At 39.8% G+C, this 16559-nt stretch overlaps 1 long non-coding RNA gene across 1 annotated transcript; it reads left to right on the forward strand.

Moving 5' to 3' along the window:
* The first annotated feature begins 286 nt into the window (after positions 1–286).
* On the forward strand, positions 287–12075 carry LOC116592522. Its single transcript, XR_004286501.1, has 3 exons — positions 287–329; positions 8077–8189; positions 11954–12075. It is a non-coding gene; the product is annotated as an uncharacterized LOC116592522 (long non-coding RNA).
* The last annotated feature ends 4484 nt before the right edge of the window (positions 12076–16559 follow it).

A 16559-nucleotide genomic window follows, 5' to 3' on the forward strand; every position in this document is an offset into this window, starting at 1 on the left:
CCAGACCTGCCGACTTAGCACTTTTCTGCACATACACCATCATGATTATAGAAAACAAAATTGGAAAATGTAATGCAAGTTGAAGAAAGAGAGAACTTGAACAGACCAATAATCAGTAATGAGACTGAATCAGTAATAAACCTCCCAACAAAGAAAAGACCAGATGGTTTTGATGAATTTCTAGAACCTAGGTGAGGTTCAGTGGGCTGAGGTCTGGAGCCGATGACCAAGAAAGAACTCTTGAGACATCTTTGGTGCAAAATGGTGGTTTATTAAAGCATGGGGACAGGACCTGTGGGCAGGAAGAGCTGCTGCCCCGGGTTGTGAGGGTAGGCATGCTATATACCTTGCGGTTGGGGGGAGGTGAGGGGAAGGGATGGGAGGTTTCAACAGAGTTTTCATATGCTAAAGAGGGCCTACAGGGTGCCAGGATACCAGAGGCCTTGCCCTTGTGGCTTGATCAATGTTGGCTTGATCAATGTCATCTTTAGGCCAGCCATTTACATCAAGGTAGTTGGGAGACTTTTTGGTGGGATGTCATAATCCTGCTATCAATCGTCTTTATTAGTGAGATTTAGGACATTTGTAAGCCAAGGGAGACTCCTGTCTTGCAGGATTGTGATCCCAGCAAGTTAACTATTTGCTTATTGTTCATGGCAGTCAGGGCTGCTTGAGGAATGCTACACATATGACTTAGGGGGAGAGGAGGGGGAGGGGATGCAAGGTGCCAGCTTTTGCTTTGTCTTCAGCCAGCCTCCTGCTCCCTCATCAGTTTCACTGGTGAATTCTACTAAACATTTAAAGGAGAGTTCATGCCAATACTTCTTAAACTCTTCCTCAAAAACTGAAGAAAACGGAACATTTCTAAACTCATTTTTGAGGCCAGCATTACTCTAACACCAAAACCACACAAAGACACTCCAAGGAAAGAAAACTACAGGTTTTCCTAATAACTACAGGTTATAACTACAGGTTATAACTACAGGTTATTTCTTAATAACGAAAGATAGATGCAAAATTCAAAAAAAATCAAAAAATTCCAAAAAAATGTTAGCAAAACGAATTCAACAATGTATTAAAAGGATCATATACCAAGACCAATTGAGATTTATCCCCGAGATGCAAAGATGGTTTAGCATATGCAAATCACTTAACAGACTGAAAGATAAAAACCACCTGGATATGCAGGAAAAGCACCTGCCAAAATTCAGCATCTTTAACAATAAAAACTCTCAATAAACTACGTTTAGAAAGAATGCACCTCAACACAATAAAGGCCATGTGAAGAATCCAAGGCTATTATCATATCCAACAGTGAAAAACTGAAAGCTTCCCCTCAAAGATCTGGAACAAGGCGAGAATGCCCACTTTTGCTACTTCTTTCTATTTAACATGCTCTTGGAAGTCCTAATCACAACAGTTAGGGGAAAAATTAATAATAATAAAAGGCATTGAAGTTGGGAAGGAAGAGGTAAAATTATTTCTAATTGTAGATGATATGATCCTCTATAGAGACAGAAAATCCTAAAGACTCCACCAAAAAATAACCAAAACTTAGAAGTAAATAAACAAATGCAATAAAGTCGCAGGATAAAAAAATCAACATACAAAAATACACCAACAACAAGCTATCTGAAAAGGAAATTAAGAAAACAATCCCATCTACAATAGTATGAGAAAGAATAAAATACTCAGGAATAAACTTAAGGAGGTGAAAGTTTTAAACCAGAAACTGTAAATCAGTGATGAAAGAAATTAAGGAAAAGGAAAACAAATAAATGGAGAGACAGACAGCCTGTGTTTGTGGATTGGAAAAGTTAATATTTTTAAAATGTCCATACTAGGGGTACCTGGCTGGCTCAGTCAGTTAAGCATCTGCCTTTGGCTCGGGTTGTGATCCGGGGTTCCTGGATGGAGCCCCACATCGGGCTCCCTGCTCAGTGGGGAGCCTGCTTTCCTCTCTCTCTCTCTCTGCCTGCCTCTCTGCCTACTTGTGATCTCTCTCTCGGTCAAATAAATAAATAGAATCTTTAAAAAAAAAAAAGTCCATACTATGCAAAGTGATCTACAGATTCAATGTAATCCCTACTATAATGCCACTGGCATTTTAAAAAAAGATTTATTTATTTATTTGACAGAGAGAGAGAGAGATCACAAGTAGGCAGAGAGGTAGGCGGGGGGTGGGAAGCAAGCTCCCTGCCAATCAGAGAGCCCGATATGGGGCTTGATTCCTGGACCCTGAGATCATGACCTGAGCCGAAGGCAGAGGCTTAACCCGCTGAGCCACGCAGGTGCACCATCCATTGGCATTTTTCATAGAAAAAAATAATCCTAAGATTCCTATGGAACCAAAAGTCTCCAACTAGCTAAAGAAATCTTGAGAAAGGACAAAGCTGGAGTTTTGATTTCAAAATATATTACAAAGCTATAGTAATTAAAGTGATATGACCAGAAACCAATATAACACTCTGTGTTAACTATACTGAAATTAAAAGAAAAAAAATAAAAACAATATGGTACTGGCATTAAAATAGACATAGATGTCAATGTAACAGAATATAGAGCCCAGAAAAAAAAAAAAAAGCCATGCATATTCAATCAACTGATCTTTAACAAGGGTGCCAAGAATACACAATGGAGAAGGCCAGTGTCCTCAACCAATGGTGCTGGGATAACTGGAAATTCATATGTAAAAAAATGAAACTGGATCCTTATCTTACACTATACACAAAAATCAACACAAAATGGATTAAGGACCTAAATGTAAGAACGAAAACTCTAAAATTCCTAGAAGAAAACAGGTGAAAAACTTCAAGAAATTGCTCTTGGCAGTGATTTCTTAGATTTGACATGAAAGCATAAGCAAAAAACAAAACCAGGCATGTGGGACTACATCAAATTGAGACCTCTACACAGCACAGGAAACAATCACCAGAGTGAAAAGACAACCTATAGAATGGGAGAAAATATTAGCTAACCATATATTTGATAAGAGATTAACATCCAAAATATATGAGGAATTCCTACAAACTCAAAGCAAAAAAGCACATAGCCTACTTAAAAACATGGGCAAAGGAATGGCTACACATTTCTTCCAAAGGTGCCTTGGCCTTTGGCCAAAAGGCATCTGAAAAGATGCTCAACATTACTTCTCAGCAGGGAAATGTAAATCATAACCATAATAACCAATCATACCTGTTAGGATGGCTATTATATAAAAATAATAAATGTTGGTGAGGATGGGAAGAAATTGAAACCCTTGTAACATTCCCGATGGGAACATAAAGTAGAATAGCTTCTATGGCAAACAGTATGGTAGTTAAATCAGAAATACCAGAACCATCTAATCCAGCAATCCCACTTTGGGGTAGTCATTCAAAAGAATTGACATCAGTACCTCAAAGAGATATCCGCACTCTCATGTTCATCGCAGCATTGATGCACACATAGCCAAAATATGGTCCAGTGATGGATGAATGGATAAAGAAAATGTGGTATAGACGTAAAATGGAGTATTATTCAGCCTTCAAGAGAAGGAAATCCTGCCACATGCAACAACATGGATGGACCTGGAGATTATGCTAAGGGAAATAGGTCAGTCATAGACGGGCAAGTACTTCATGATCTAAAACAGTCAAACTCATACAAGCAGAAAGTAGACTGGTAGTTACCAGGGGCTTGGGGGGCAGGGGATGTGTCGTTGTTGTTCAATAGGTAGAAGGTTTCAGTTATGCAAGATGAGTAAATTCTAGAGGTCTGCTGCACAACCTAGTGTCCATAGCTAACAATGTTGTATTGTACACTGAAAAGTTTGTTAAGAGAGTAGTTCTCAAGTTAAGTGTTTTTTTTTTTTTTTTAAAAAAAGATTTTATTTATTTGACAAAGAGAGACACAGCAAGAGAGGGAACACAAGCAGTGGGAGTGGGAGAGGGAGAGGGAGTAGCAGGCTTCCCGCCGAGCAGGTGCCCGATGTGGGGCTCGAACCCAGGACCCTGGGATCATGACCTGAGCCGAAGGCAGACGCTTCACCAACTGAGCCACCCAGGCGCCCTCAGGTTAGGTGTTTTTACCACAAAAGAAGATGAGATGGGGGTAAATGGAAACTGGTGGATGAGATGAAGATATTTGTTACCTTGAGGGTAGTGATGGTTTCAGAGGTGTAGGTATATGTTCAAAGTCATCAAATATATACATTGAATATGTGCAATTTGCCACCATAAAGCAGTTTAAAAAAATCAAATCAAGAGCTCCTAAGGGGGAAAGAAGAAGAGAACAAAAAGGTACAGAATTAGAGCTAAGAAAGAAAGCATGAAAAAACCAAGGTGAAGTAATTTTAAGAAAATGCTAGATATAATTCACAGCAATCAAGTTCAAAAATCTAAGGAAAATGTATATATTTTGAGTAAAATGTAACTTCCCACATTGATCCCAGAAGATGTACCATAGATAAACAAATTTCTATAGAAGAGATTGCAAAGATGATTAAAGATTTACCATAAGAGAGAGTAGTGTCAGATACTGTTACAACTTAGTTCCAAAAATAAAAAGTATAATTTTGGTGTTATTTAAACAATTCTAGATGAGAAGGAAGTATTAAAAGCTTCTGAAATAATTTTATGAAGCTATCCTAACCTTTATTGAAAAGCTGATAAAAGTGACATAAAAAGAAAAAGAAGCATCTTTCATAAATATAACCAATCTTAGGTAAATAGAAATGCAAAACATTCTACTGGAAAATATAATCTAGCAATCTTTTCAAAGGAATAATCAAGCCAGATTTGTTTCATAAATTCATAGATGTTTTACTATTATAATATCTGTCAACATAATTCATTATATTAACAAATTAGAGGAGAAAAAGCATCTATCATGACAATGGATGATGAAAAGTCAGTTGATAAAATAAAACAACTTAGCCTAATAAAATTTTAAATAATGTAGGACTAGAAGAGAACTATATAAGTAAGATAAATTCTGTTTACAAAAAGCAATATGAAATATCATCCTAAATGATGTAGTGGTAAGGCCATTTTCATTAAAATCAGGAACAAGATGAGGATACCCATTATTCATATTAATATGAAATGTTGCTTTAGAAGTCCTGATAAATAGAAAAATGTCAGAAAAACAAATTGGTAGTGTATCAAAAAGAAGAGAGAAAAGTTTTTGCTGTTGATAACACTGAATATCTAGAAAACCTGAAACCCCTAGTTCAAAAAAATATCTGTTAGATTAATATGGGAATTGGGTAAGGTGTATAGATACAAGAAAAATATACAAAAATCCCTATAGTAATAATTAAGTCTGTATTATAGTAACAGCTAGAATTGATATAGGGAAAACAACATTCACAATTGTATTCACAATTGTATCAAAATTGAAAATATGTAGAATAAATTTATTCTAACAAAGAACCTATAATAAAAACCATGAAGTTTTATTGAAAAATGTAAACAAAACACAACAAACTAAAGATATCAGAAGACACTAAAAGGTTACCTCTCAGTTTATAACTGCAATTCTCATGAGTATCATTTTTTATATTTGATTTAGATAAATAACCTCCAGTTTATATGAAAGAACAAATACTTGAGACGCGTTAAAAGATAATTAAGAAAGAAGAGATGAAGCTCGACAAAATGTCTTAAAGTTGTAATCCAAAGTTATTTGCATTTGATGAGACAAACAGATTCATGAAACAGAACAGAGTTCCCAGATAGATATATATCTCATGGGATAGAATCTATGGGAGTTAATATAACATTCAGCTCACTGGAGGGTAAAGAGTTAATAAATCGGACTGGCGTAACCGGCTCTCCATAATTTCGGCCAGGTGTCAGTTCTGGGTCGCTTAGGTCTCAGATTCATTCCTCGTCTTTCGGCTACTCTGCTTTGCACAGCAGGGACTGAGACCGCAGACTGCATTGTCCGTCTCCCTTGACAAATGGTCTGGCTGGGTTCCAGTCTGGCTGGGACCCAGTCAGTCTCTGGACACAAAGGGGTATCTGGAAATCAAGGCAAAAGGAAAAGACAAGGCATTTCTCTGCCTCCAGCGGCAATCCCAGGGGCAGTTGCATCTTTTCCTCCTTGATAGTTTCAGGTCCTGTTAAGACAGGTCCTCTGGGGAATCAAGCTTCAGTCAAGAAAACGTGTCAACAGACAATTCCTAGAAGACAATACAAGTGACTCTCTTTCAGGCCAGGTTCTCCTAGACACAGACTCTGAGACAAAAATTGAAGTACATCTGACTTATTTGGGAAAAGTAAGATGGGGAAGGGAAGGAACCAAAAAAGGGCACACGATTAAATAAATCACCATTTTTTAGAAGCTGGAATTAACGGTGCTGGGTCATCTCCAGAGTCATGACTTCAGAGTCATCTTGCTCTGGTTGCGTCATCAGTCACCGATGGAGGTCAGCTTCCAGCAAGCATTTTGTTTTGGTTTGTGGCTTGGGGCCTAGCAGCCAAACAAAGACCTTTCTCAAAGAAATGCAGGTTTGGGCAGCCGAAGAGACTGGTGTTCACAGAGAAGGTGAAAAGTGCGGAGATAGGTCAGAACAGGAATATCGCCTGCTGCAACTATTAGAGACAAAATCTGTCCCATTGTCCTGGTAGACAGGAAGATGCAAAGTAAAATAATAGCTATCATTGGACCCCATAACACTGGCAACTGCAAGGAGGAATAACAGACACCTACTGCTGGTGACCCACAGGGGAAAAGGTTTTCTTATGCTTCGTAGTGAGCAATATGAATTGTTGCAATCTTTGGAAAAACAATCTATAGTATCTATTAAAAATCAAAATGTATGTGTATAAGTTTGTGTGTATACATAATTTATATGTATATAAATGGTTTAAGCATTCTCAATCCTGGACTCCATCTTGACCATCTCATAGAAATAAGTGCCATAGTCTATAGGAATATATGTTCAGAATTACCATTTTTTAAGATTTTTAAACAATTGTATTTATTTATTTGAGAGAGAGAGAGAGAGCCTGCATGAGAGCATGAGCAGGGGGAGGGGCAGAAGGAGAGGGAGAAGCAGACTCCCTCCCTGAGCTGGGACCCGACATGGGGCTTGATCATAAGATACTAACATCATGATCTGAGCCAAAGCCAGACACTTAACCAACTGAGCCACCCAGGCGTCCCAAATGTTCAGAATTATTTGAAAGCAATCATAGAGGTTTAAGAAAAATTAAACCCATCAAAAGAGAAACGGTTAAAGAAATACCATCTACCCTTGTGCAGCCATTTAAAAAAGGTAACAGGAGGGGGCGCCTGGGTGGCTCAGTGGGTTAAAGCCTCTGCCTTCAGCTCAGGTCATGATCCCAGGGTTCTGGGCTCGAGCCCCATGTCGGGCTCTCTGCTCGGCAGGGAGCCTGCTTCCTCCTCTCTCTCTGCCTGCCTCTCTCCCTACTTGTGATCTCTGTCTGTCAAATAAATAAACAAAATCTTTAAAAAAAAAAAAAAGGTAACAAGAGAATCAACTCAGAAGGAACCTCTCACTGTGTTCAGTGTGAAAGGTAAGATCTGGAGAAATGTGTATAATATCATTCTCCATTTAGTAAAAAACAAATTTAAATATTTGTGTGTGTTTATACAGAAGCACAGAGAAAGGGACAGAAGATTACACAGCAGGTTGTTACGATAGTTACCCAGCTGATAGTGGGGAGAAATGGAACAACACCAATATTTTGGAGGGAAGAAAGAGAGAGCGAGAGAAGGAGAAGCTCATGATTTAACATTAAACATTATTTAAACATGTGTGACATTTATGTATTGATCTATACATGTATGGGTATAAATAGACCTTTGAAAGGAAAGTCTCTAAAATTAAATGGTATAAGGTGATTTTAAGAGAGGTCTCTTCCTTACATTTTTTCAGTGTAAATTCTAATTAATAAGTATTGTCTATATGATGTATGAGTGGAATAAGATAAAAATGTTTTAGAAATAAAGGAAAAACAAATATATACATCTATATATTTCTATATAGGGCCATGCAGTAAATTTTACCTTCTTCTCTAAGCCAGAATTTCTCAAAAAAGACTAATTCTGTGAGGCATTTGTTAGGTGTTGCTGAATTAAGAACTCCCTGATCAAGGACCCTTAGGGAACACCAAAATAAATGAAGCTGAATGTCTTCCTTTGGGACTTCTAAAGCCTTTCACGTGCTAATGCCTCTGGTAAGTCCCCAGTGTAGGAGAAGGTGGGAAATGTTTGTTGATCTTGTTTAACCACACAGCTCCCTGCCATCTGGGCAGTAAGGAGCTCTTCAAGACTTTAGTGTTCCCTGGACCTTCTCTAGAAAAGGGAAAGCCACGGAGGTTTTTTTTTTTTGAGCAAGCGAGTAAATGTTTTAGGAAAATTAATGCAGAGTGATGTGCTAGACACGAATGGTTTCTCTTCTCAAAGTCATAAATCCCAGCCTGGTCGCTGAGTATTTCGCAGGCTGAGATCATTACTGGAACATTTTTTCTTCACTTTGTCACTTGGCTGCCCCTAGTAATTTATGGAACTTCACAACCTTGTAGTTTCCTTATCTGTGGAAAAGGGGGAGGAGGAAGGAGGTTAATAAAGACCAACTGCTAGAGCGCCTGGTGGGAAGGAGACATCCTGGAATCTCACTGATGAATTTTGCTATAATTGGTGCTGAAATAAATGGAGCATTGCCAGAACAGTCTTAATGAATGATATTAGCATTCATTATTACAAATCGTTTTTTTAAAAGATTTATTTATTTTAGAGACAGAGCAGGGGGAGGGACAGAGGAAGAGGTAGAGACTCTCAAGTACACTCTATACTGAGCGTGGAGCCTGACACAATCGATCTGACAACCCTGAGGTCATGACCTGGGTGAAAACCAAGAGCTGGACTCTTAACCGACTGAGCCATCCAGGAGCCCCATTCATAACTTATTTTTAAATATGCCGAAGACTTCATTATTGCTAATGTCTATCTCATAGGGGCCCCGTGCAACGGTCCCTTATCTCTGCAAGGAATCCCTAATCCCTACAGATGAATGGACTGATCTCTTTTCTGAATCTTCAAAGTACTTCAGCTTTAAATATCAGTTCTGGCCCTCCAGGAAACATAAAATGAGAAATACAAAAGATCTAGAAGGAGAAAGGTACGGAGGAGGGGCAGGAGTCGCAGAGACTTGAGAGGGCGATGGGAGTCTAGTATCTGTGAAGGGAAAGGAAAGGCAGGAGGACTAGATAGAACCTCAGCCTCCAGGGCTGCTCTGTGAACGTCTCACCAGGCGGGGGAGCCCTAGAGCAAAGATGCTTTGCTAGAGGCCTGCATTGGGCAGGAACGGCTTTGCTCCAGGAACCCATCCCTCGGGTGGAATGCAGGCCAGGGAGGGCATGACCTCCCTGAGACCTCGGCAGTGGGTCCCGAAGGCATGATAGCTGCAGCCCATTAGCTAACTGCACTCCCCTGTCACAGATTCCTTCCAGAAGGAAGATCTGTGCCGCACACCGTGGCTGAGGCTCCTCATGTTTCACATGCCATGTCTCACTTCTAGTCTTTGTACTAGTTATTAACTGTGTATCTTACTTCCCTAACTAGCTTGTTGGGTTCTGGAACATAAGGTCCCCATCTGATTTATTCTTGGAAATGTGCCACACTATGGCATACTTGAAAAGGCCAGGAGACTTGTAACATGAAACAAATCATCAGTAATTTATCTCTGCAATAGTAATCATTTCTCTAATACATAACGCCTCGTGGCATGAAGTCAAGGCTTCCTGAGCTACTGCAATTATTGAGCTGGTTGCCCTTGGCACATTCTGAGTACAACAGTTTGCTATCCTGACAGCACTCTCATATTTATTTAAGAGTTAAAGTTTTCACCTCTTCCCTGAATACCTTTCCTTCTTTGAGAGCGGTGGGGGGTTAAGTGAGTGTAATAATCTGAAGTAGTGTGGACTTAATCCACACCACGTTTCCAATCCATTCAGCACAGCACTCCCTCTGACATGTGTTTGTCCAACATTCATTGTCGACATTTACCAACTTTACCATGCATCTGGTGAGAATTCAATGCAGAGTTGGCACCATTCAATGCAGAGTTGGCACCAACTACAGAAGGCACCTGATAAATATTTCTACTTTGAACAAAGCAAATTCAACTCTTTCTTCTTCTGACATGGCAGGGGCATCATACAGAAAGGCAAAAAGGCTGCTTTGTATACCAGAGGGCAGGTCCAAATTCTCTTCCACTTCAACAGTGCTTTTGAAAAAACAAACACGAGGTCAGTACTGCTGGGGTGTGTTGTTGGTTTTTCCCTTTTAAATCAAAATACAAACATTATTCTTTAATGATGGATTAAGAGTTGCCCCTTTGAAGACGTCATAGGAAAGATGAAAAGGGTAAGAAGTCGTCATTCTTTTTTATAATCTCATGTCAGTGTTACTCTCTCTGGCCAAATGGCTCTTTGTAGCACTTCTCTTACTGTTTTGCCTGTATCAGACTCCGCTAAAAATAACAGAAGGAGGCTTACATGCATCCAAACATACATACATGCAGAGAAAGAAAGATTTCCTTTGAGCTACTGTATTTCGGAATGACAGACGCACCATTGGGATTAGAGTCTAGCCTGAGAAAGGAGGGAAGAACATTTCCCGAGTGCTATTTTATTTAAAAAGAAGCACTTACTCTTTCATTTTCCCCCAGTTGCTTGCATTGCATTATGAAATTATGAATCAATAAATATTTTTTAGTTCCCACTATATCATTTATAACACAGAGGACCCACTTCATAAAGGAGATCCAGGCTAGAATTTTTCAGATTGCCTCCAATAAAGATCCCATGCGCTGAAATTTACGAATACCGGAGGCTTTGCAAGCCGAAGCCAGAGCAAGTGAGTCGAAGAATCTGTTCCACTGCGCGTTTAGTTGAAGGTGTAAAATTCTCCCCACATCCAGGAGCTGAGAATTTCATTCCTCCATGAGACAAAAAGGAGTATGGAGTCCCTGAGCGGAACAACGGATCCTCGGAAAGCTTAGAAAGTCAGAAGCAGTGGATTTCCTCTACCCCCCACTAGTCACCATGTGACCATTGGAGAGCTTGGTTTATTTAATCCTTAATGAGTCCCATTATGGCGATTTCAGGAGGAGCGGCACCAATTTTTAGACCACTCAGAGATGGCGCGTGAGTGGCGTTCTGGGTACGGGCAAGGAGCAGCGGCCGGAGCAGCGCTCTGTCCCTACGGCTGTCAGCATTCCGCATTCCACTGGACACCTCTGCCTGTGTCCTCACCTCTTGGAAACCGCAGGAAGGAGAAACTCACATCAAATTGCCCTTGTGGCACCTCCAATGCCACTAATCCTTCATTTCAGGACGAGAGCAAATCTGATTTAGCCACAGTACAAGTTATTAGGGGACAGTGGTGATTATGAAAACTTGGTCCCCTGACAGGGACCCCCAGCTTTAAAAAAAAAAAAAAAGATAACCCTTTAAGAAAATCCGACTGTGCCTCCTTCCTGCATCCCCTAAGTGTTTGCTCTGCACCTCGTGAATGAAGTCAAACAACAGATTGGAGAAAAATCTCTTGACGGCAAGATTGAGTTGTAGACCCGCATGGCCTGAAACATTATCATTTCACCTCTCGTTCTGGGGTCTGATTGCAACGAGCTTTGGAGATTGCCATGCGGTCCCTAGGGGGCCCTACAGGATAGTAAATCTATATCACAGAGCCATTGCATATATGAGTTCGTGCAGATTTTATGGGGACAGCCTGTTTCCATTTAGAAGGGTTCAAGCACCACAGAGCAGAAATCGCCTCCTACCTCCTTGTCAGATTACCGGTAGAACCATTCTGAACAAAGTCCTCCTTCTGGTATCCGCCCCTTATTCCTTTTGTTTTCCCAGAATGATAAAATCTTTGTTTCCTGATGACGGCAAACATTTCACTCTCTGTTCACCTTCACTTCTCCTTGCAGAAAAGAAGGGTCTTAACTAGGAAAGCCGCTGGTTCACAGCACGTTCCTTCATTTTGCTTATAAAGGACAATGACAAGACTGGGACGATGAATACCCAGCCTCCAGAGCGTCGTCTCATGACGTCGTCTCACTGGGCCTCACCTTTCTGTCCATCAATGAATAAAAAACCTTTTTTTTTTTTTTTTTGTATTTAATTTCTGGGAAATCCAAATGGATTTAATGGGAAAATAACTGAAAAGAAAGGCTTTGAAGTCTTACTTATTTCTTTGGTGTGTGTTAGTGTGGGAGAAATCCTATAGGAGATTAGTTTATTGAAAATGTATTAAAATCTTGAATAATAATTATTATGACAATGATTGTGGCAGTAAGGGCTTAACTATTCATTTAGGATTTATACACACCTGAAGCCAGGTAGTGACGTAGAAGGTGTGGATTCAAAGAAATGCTGATTGGTACTCTCAGCAGTAAGCTGGGTAGCAAAATTCAACATGATGGGCTTGGGATCCACACAGACCCCAGCTGAAATCCTGCTGGCTTCTCCTCTTATGAACAGTCTGGCTACATTATTTACCATGTCAATGTGTTTCCTTATTTTTGGAATGGTGGCTGAGGTATGTATCTTTTAGGGTGTCTGTTGAGCCCACAGTAGTGCGCTTCCTCCAATATTACCATCCTCAGACTAGAGCGGAAGTGGGTGCACTTTGGGCAGTCGCCTGGAATGGATGCTTGACCCAAACCAGGATCATTGGATTTCCTCCCTGAAAGTCATCACTGAGCTGGAGTAGCACACACAGGGTCTCTGCTCGTGGCTGGAACTGGAGAATGGTAGGACTGGATGGCTAACGTGTAAAGAGATGCGGAGAAAGCGAAGAGAAAGGACTCGAGCAGCCCAGTGTGGAAGTATGAGTCAGTGTGGTTTGGAAACACCAAGCAGTGATTGAAGAAAGGCTGTCTGGGTTCTGAGGGCTTTCCATCCTCTGCCGAGCACACCTATGAGGCTAAATTGCTCTTGAGTGAGAGAATATATTTCAGTAAACTTCCTTTTTTGTTGTACACAGTGAATTGCTTGCAAATAGAAATCAAAATAACCTGAGTGCCTGAGTGGCTCCGTCGATTAAGCATCAGACTCTCAATCTTAGCTCAGGTCTTGATCTCAGCCTTGTGAGTTCAAGCCCCACCTTGGGTTCCATACTGGGCATAGAGCCTACTTGAAAAATAAATAAATAAATAAAAAGAACAATGCCAACTAGAGAAATAATTGTACCTGAAGTTAAGGGCCATTGTGAATGTTAAATATTATAGAAGTAAGATAGTAGCTCAGTTATATTCAGTAAATGGGAGCTATAGTTATAAAGTCACTCTTCCCTATGAGTACAATGAGAACACATAACAAAGCCCAATATTACAGAGAGATTTTAAAGTATGTTCACAGAGAAAAACAGTAAGTTGGTACAAAACATACTTTTATAATTTATGCGAACACACTTTCCCAGCAACCCAGACAGGAAGTTTTTGTCCTCTTTTTCAGCAGCCCTGCTAATGGGCCACAGGAGTCTTTGTTGTGTGTGCGTGTGTGTGTGTGTGTGTTTGCTTGTGTATGTGCAATGCTGCACACACACGTGCATGTGTGTCTTTGTAGACAAAGTTAATATATCTTCATCACATACTGAATTCATGATTACTATTTTAGAGACATTGAATATCATCTGATGAAAATTACATTAGATTTCATTACAAGCTTATCCTATTTATATAATCATTAAATAAACTTGCAATTATGAGCTATATTTGTGAGTGCTGAAAGTGTTAAGAAACACTAAATAGTAGCATTTAATACTTTTAAATCATGTTTGGTCAGTGGCAGTCTTAGAAGAAACATTTTTTGGGGGGGGGTCTTACCTCTTCCAGCCTGGGGTCTACATTTTGAATCACCAGATTTATGATCTCACTCTACAGCCTTCCGTCTCTATCTCAAACCAGCCCATTCTTGCCCGAGCTCATCTCTTTCTTGTAATACTTTTCTACATATAAGTGATAACAACTAACATTTCCTAATGTGTTCCCCAAATTCTTGCCCTTGAGCTAGAGTTTCAGTAGCATTTGGTCAGCTTTCTTCTGCCAAATTTTATTATATATATATCTGGCAAGGGAAAAAAACCTCCCAAAAGGCTGAGTTAGGGGTAATTAACAAGAGAATTCTTCAACAAGGAGCATCACAGACTAATATAGAAATTTATGTCTTTCTGAGAAAAGGACCTCATTCTGCCTGCCCAAGGTCGGTAAGATTTCATCCCTTGGAGGATTTCACTGCCTTGGAGCAGTGACTCTTCCGTGTGTCTCATTCTTCTCCTTTCTCTTTCAGAGGTTTCATTAAGTTTATTCTGACCCCGAGGATGGGGGGCAGGTGTGGAGAGCTCACCTTTTAATTCACAGATCCCCCAAATGCTAAGAGCTGCATCTGAGCCTTAGGGAGAACACGGCTCATCACCCAGAAACCCTGGTCTCTAAGCTCTATGCAGTGACTGGATGAGATTCTGGGCTTCCCTCCTGTGGGGAGAGAGGATGTTCTATGTGTGGAGAAAGCATGAAAAAGAGATGTTTTATGTCCAGAGATTTCCCAGCTGTTCATCCAAACATGTTTCCTCTCCTTTCAATACACATAGGTGATGTTTCTTACCCTTCTGTGTGATAGGTATGGCCACGGGATTCTGCCAATGACATGTGTGTACAAGTGTGAGGCACCATATTCAGATCTGGCCCATAAAAAGCACTCAGATCTGGGGCGCCTGGGTGGCTCATTTGTTAACTGTCTGCCTTCAGCTTAGGTCATGATCCCAAGGTCCTGGGATGGAGTCCTATATCCAGGACCCTGCTCGGCGGGAAGCCTGCTGCTCCCTCTCTCTCTGAAGCTCCTCGTGCTTGTTTTCCGTCTCTTGCTGTGTCTCTCTCTGTCAAATAAGTAAATAAAAATCTCAAAAGGAAAAAAAAAAGCACTCAGATCTGTACTCCTCCATATTTGTTCTCTATCTGTTGGATAGATGTAAATGGACAAATTTTAGAAATCACATGTCTAAGACAGCACACTATGAAGTACAAGTCAGAGCCTCAGAATGACTGCTTGGAGGTTGACTCCCAATCAGACTTGCAAAAGTTAGAAATAAACATCAACACCATTTGAAACACTCTACATCTTGAGGTTGGTTGGCTATCCAACCCTAGGCTAGCCCTACCTTACTAGCCCTACCCTAAGCCACACTTTAATACTTCCAATTCATTTAACATTTTGATAAAATTTCCTGATAAAAGTAAATGTGCTGCTTTTCAGAAATTTCCTGAAATGCAAATGCCGAGAGAGTAAGTGTAGCCTACCTAGCAACAGCCCATGAAATTAAATATCTGGAGACATTCATTAGACAACCGCTCTGTTTTTAGAATTTACATCAGTGAAAGCACAGAAGCATGTTCAGCAGGTCTTTATTATTCTGAAACATAAATACTAAAATATCAATAATAGGTACATAGTTCTAAGGAAATGATCAATAATAAACCAAATGCATTTTTATAGCTCTTCAAGGATTTAAGCACAAAGCATAGTCACTGAAATATCTTAATACTAGATTTATACTTAAATAGCAAGCATGAATGCATTAATTTTGCTTTTTTTGAATATTAGTATTTTAAAAACGTAGCCATTCTAGTCTATCTTTGAAGCCAGCTACTGTTAATTTACTTTGAAAAATATAATTCAATTACAGATTTCTAGAACCTATGGGAAGTTAAAGAGTCCATTGAACTGTAACAAAAAATGATGTAGAAACACAGGGTACCTACTAAAATCCCTCCATTCAGAAATAAAAAATAAAAGACAATCATTTATATATCCCCCCAAAACTACGAGACACTTTACAATGTTGTCTTGATTAATTGCAATGCATCTATAGCACTAAAAGTCTCCTTAAATATAAAATATTGGCTTTATTTCATTAGAAGTTACATTTGCTTATCATTAGCTTCTAGGATTTTCTGATATTGACAAGATACAGAAAGAATTTATATGAGATAATCATCATCCTCATCCCCGTCCTCATCATCGTAAAAACAATGGCTGCAAACACTGAATCCTTATGTACTTACCACTTTACGTGGATCTTCAATCTTGCACAAAGCCCTATGGGTGGGCACTGTTACTAATGGCTGCACAACTCCAGGGGGCGCCATTATATTGGTCTATATAAATGGTGCCTCTTGGAGTTGGGTAGTGTGCAACCTCCAGTGCCATATGCGGCAGTCTTGACTTTTATTATTCTCACACTAGAGAAGAGAAAACTGAGGGTCATATAAAGAGAGAGGAGAAAAAAAAATTACAGAAAATAAAATCTATACCAGAGGCTTTCCTTGCTTTAGGAGGATTAAAATTAATTCATTTTGAAAAGAGAAATAATGCTTGTGCTGCTAATAAGTATCAGAACAATGAAACTAATTTTGGCAAGAATCTATATCCCTTGCCTATCCCTGGGCCTCTGCCCTTAAGTGAACCAGCAGCCAGGCAGAGTTAGGGCCTCTCTTCTGCATTCCTGTAGCTCTCGGGGAATTTCTCTCTGACATC

The sequence above is a fragment of the Mustela erminea genome, chromosome 6 (assembly GCF_009829155.1).
Source record: "Mustela erminea isolate mMusErm1 chromosome 6, mMusErm1.Pri, whole genome shotgun sequence".
Classification (NCBI taxonomy): domain Eukaryota; kingdom Metazoa; phylum Chordata; class Mammalia; order Carnivora; family Mustelidae; genus Mustela; species Mustela erminea.